Source organism: Lithobates pipiens, unplaced genomic scaffold, assembly GCF_037356315.1.
Source record: "Lithobates pipiens isolate NorthernLeopardFrog02 unplaced genomic scaffold, aLitPip1_a1.2 Scaffold_6, whole genome shotgun sequence".
Taxonomy (NCBI): domain Eukaryota; kingdom Metazoa; phylum Chordata; class Amphibia; order Anura; family Ranidae; genus Lithobates; species Lithobates pipiens.
The window spans coordinates 11,123,340-11,127,276 of record NW_027507881.1 but is presented as its reverse complement, the minus strand read 5'-3'; positions in this window follow the sequence as shown (position 1 = coordinate 11,127,276).

Here is a 3,937-nt window from a genome sequence, read left to right as displayed (position 1 = left end):
TTTGTGGTTTTACTAAGAGTTTTTTGTTTATTGCCCACATTTTTAACTTTTCACCATCCAACAGTAAAAAGTCCATTCATTCCACTTTTGTATATATTTTTTTTCTTTTCTTTTTCTTTTTCTTTTTTTTTTTTTTAAAGCACTGCTGTATTTATTCATAGTATCCCTACTTCCTCCTACTCGGCCGCACGTGTCATTTCTAGCTTTGCAATGTCTCCTAGGATATGTGTGTCATCAATCCCAGGAGACAACAGGCATTGCCAGTGTTGAGCCGCTACCCATAAGAATATGCAAACAAAGTGATGTTGCATCACGGCCATCTTGGTACATCTGCACTCGTCTGCAGTAAGCCTAGCATTAGAAGTCAGCAAGCGGACATCTTTATAAGACCCACCGGAGTCTTGCTTTTCACAGTTTTTTTTTTTTAAACAGTAAACTCAGCTTATATACTGTATTTCACTATATAAGCTGAGTTTACTGTTAAAAAAAATAACGATAAGCAAGACTCCGGTGGGTGTATAAAGCTGTCCGCTTGCCAACTTCTAATGCTAGGCTTACTGCAGTGCCAAGCGACTGCCCTGTTGCATTATGAACACAGAGCCTGGGTGATGACGTCACCCATAGGCTTACTGTTCGGCATTCGTTGTTGGCTGTCCCTCCTCTACTCTAAACTGAAGCCAGTGCTGGGAGCCGATCATGTGATTGGACCCGAGCAACTTCACAAGAGGTAAGTATAAGCATCTTTCCATGATAGATCAAATAGTGTTGGAATGGGATTGGGAGTAGATATTGGCTTAGGGTTTGACTGGAATGCCACCTTAACAGTTGTAATTATTTGAAGCAGCACCAGGGGGGAGTAGAGAGTAACACTTATAATAAAAGAGCACATTTTAGCAAGAAGCATAAAAAGAAACCCAAAGCACAAAGTAACATCTTTACTAGTTCATATAGAGAATAATATAACGGGGAAATTGCTTCCTTTGTTCTTTTAAGGGTCAACCCTTCCAAAACTGATATTTCACTTTTTCGTTATGATAAACTGGCAGCTGGATTAAATCTCCTATCTTCTGGGGTGACTCTCTTGGGATCTCTGTGCAATTTGGTTCCTGGCTTGGCACAGCTCTCCCATCATGAGAGGTTCCTACTCTTCCTTCTGTGTTTTTTATTTTTTTTTATGTATTTTCCTTCTTCATGATGGGTAACTCAGAGAATGCCCACCCCACCTGATCTGAACAGGAAACGCACAGAGAAGACTGAAAGCCCCAACCCACCTTCACCTCCTCCTTTCCTCACAGTTCCACTCCACTGTTCCCTGTGGAGTTGCAGGAATTTCCCTTTTTAGAAATTTTAAGGCGTATTTAGCTAGTATACTGCTTAGGTGAAGATGCTGGTTTAAAAAACAAAAAAACAAAAGGAGGTGTTGTGGTCTTCACCGAGGATGATTCCAGAGCGTAGGTTTGGTTGTAGGAGCTCCTGATGTGTATTCCTCTGTCCACCATCAAAGACAAGGCAAGGATGAGGCCGTTTTTGGGGCTTGCGGAAACTAGCTTCTTTGTATGGCTAATGGTGGCTCCATCTTGCTGGCCCGGGCCCACAACGCACATGGTTGCGGCGTGGCTGTCTTGTATTTATTTAGGGTCTTAAAACAGGCGGTGAGGAGGCAATATAACGGCAGGGACCCTCAGCTGTAAGCACAACCGGAGCCTGGGAAATGGTTACCTGATTTTTATTAGTAAGCATCTACAGTATTTGTAAAATAAGTAAAAATCTGCTTTCATCCCTTCCCACCAACTATACACACCCACGTGGCCTCACTGAAGTGGGTCTATATCCATTAGGCTGCACATATATGCATACCAATGTTTGTAAGAGCTCCGGGTCCCATGCTAATGATCGAGAACCAGGACTTCTAGTCACCTGATCACTGTGATGGCATGTAATTGGCTATCAGTGTTCAGTCACACTGCAACCTGACCATTTTTTCTTGAGAGAAAGATGCATTGTATACATACAGGATACATTACATTATATGCATACAGGATCCATTATATAATACATTGTATGCATACAGAATACATTATATTATACATTGTATGCATACAGATACTGGGCTGCCCCTACCATGGGTCCTGGTGGGTCCATTGGTCCTAGGTGGCCATTTGAGAGGGATGGCAAATTGATGCCCACATTTTTTCCCCCAGCATTTTTGTGTGCAGGGGTGCCATGCAGCTCAATGGCCGGTGTCTTATCATATAAGGTCCTCCATCGGATAGTGTCCGCTGCGTACTGCGCATGCGCAGTACACAGCAACACAGATTCCGAAAATTGCCGAGGATGAACGGCGCCTGCGCCGTGAGTCCAGGTTCTATCCCCACTATCCAAGTGGACATAGAGTAGGAATATAAAAGAGCCGAGCGCAGCGAGGCCGAGCCCGAAGCATGGCGAGCAAAGCTCGCCCGCGAGGGGCCCTCTAATATTCACAACCCTATGTCCGCTTGGATGGTGGGGCTACCACCTCCACTCACGGCGCAGGTGCCGTTCAGCTTCGAAGATTTTCCGAAGCTTTGTCTGCTCCGGCGCGGACACTATATGATGGCCGGACACTATATGGCACAACACCGGCTGTGCTTGTTAGGGGCAGCAGAAGGAAAGGGGAATTCCGGACATGAGAAGCTCCGTGTCTCCCCCCCATACAGACGTGAAGATGGTGCATCCCAGTCAGCAGAGGCTCCGGCTGCATGTGGTGCACAAAGCAGTCACAGCAGCTAGGATCTGGAGCCCATGGCCGCCCATTCAGTTCGCGGAATGGTTAGAGGGGCGGAGACTAGAGGTCAGCTGACTCGTGATTGAAGTGGGAGGAGACCCCATCTCCTCACTCAGCATAGGTGTCACTCCCGCCAGACACCACAGTGAGTACGACTGCCTGTAATCTTAACCTCCCAGCACTGCCACTGACCCCCCTCTTAGTGCTGCCTCCCTAGCACTACAACTCCTCCCAGAACTGCCGCTGACCCCCCTCCTAGCACTGCCTCCCTAGCACTGCCACTGACCCCCCTCTTAGTGCTGCCTCCCCAGCACTGCGACTGACCCCCCTCCTAGCACAGCCTTCCCAGCACTGCCACTGACCCCCCCTCCTAGCACTGCCACCCCAGCACTGCCCCTGACCCCCCTCTTAGTGCTGCCTCCCCAGCACTGCCACTGATGCTCCTCCCAGCACTGCCGCTGACCCCCCTCCTAGCACTGCCTTCCCAGCACTGCCACTGACCCCCCTCCTAGTACTGCCTCCCCAGCACTCCATCTCCCCACTCAGCATAGGTGTCACTCCAGCCAGACACCAGAGTGAGTATGACTGCCTGTAATCTTAACCTCCCAGCACTGGCACTGACCCCCCTCCTAGCACTGCCACTGACCCTCCTCACAAGCAGTGCCACTGACCTTCCCAGCACTGCCACTGACCCCCCCCTCCCAGCACTGCCACTGACTCCCCCTCCCAGCACTGCCACTGACTCCCCCTCCCAGCACTGCCACTGACTCCCCCCTCCCAGCACTGCCATTGACTCCCCGTCCCAGCACTGCCATTGACTCCCCGTCCCAGCACTGCCACTGACTCCAGTCCCCAGCACTGCCACTGACTCCCTCTCCCCAGCACTGCCACTGACTCTCCCCCTCCCCAGCACTGCCACTGACTCTCCCCCTCCCCAGCACTGCCACTGACTCTCCCCCCTCCCCAGCACTGCCACTGACTCTCCCCCTCCCCAGCACTGCCACTGACTCTCCCCCTCCCAGCACTGCCACTGACCCCCCTCTTAGTGCTGCCTCCCCAGCACTGCCACTGACGCTCCTCCCAGCACTGCCGCTGACCCCCCTCCTAGCACTGCCTTCCCAACACTGCCACTGACCCCCCTCCTACTACTGCCTTCCCAGTACTCCACCTCCT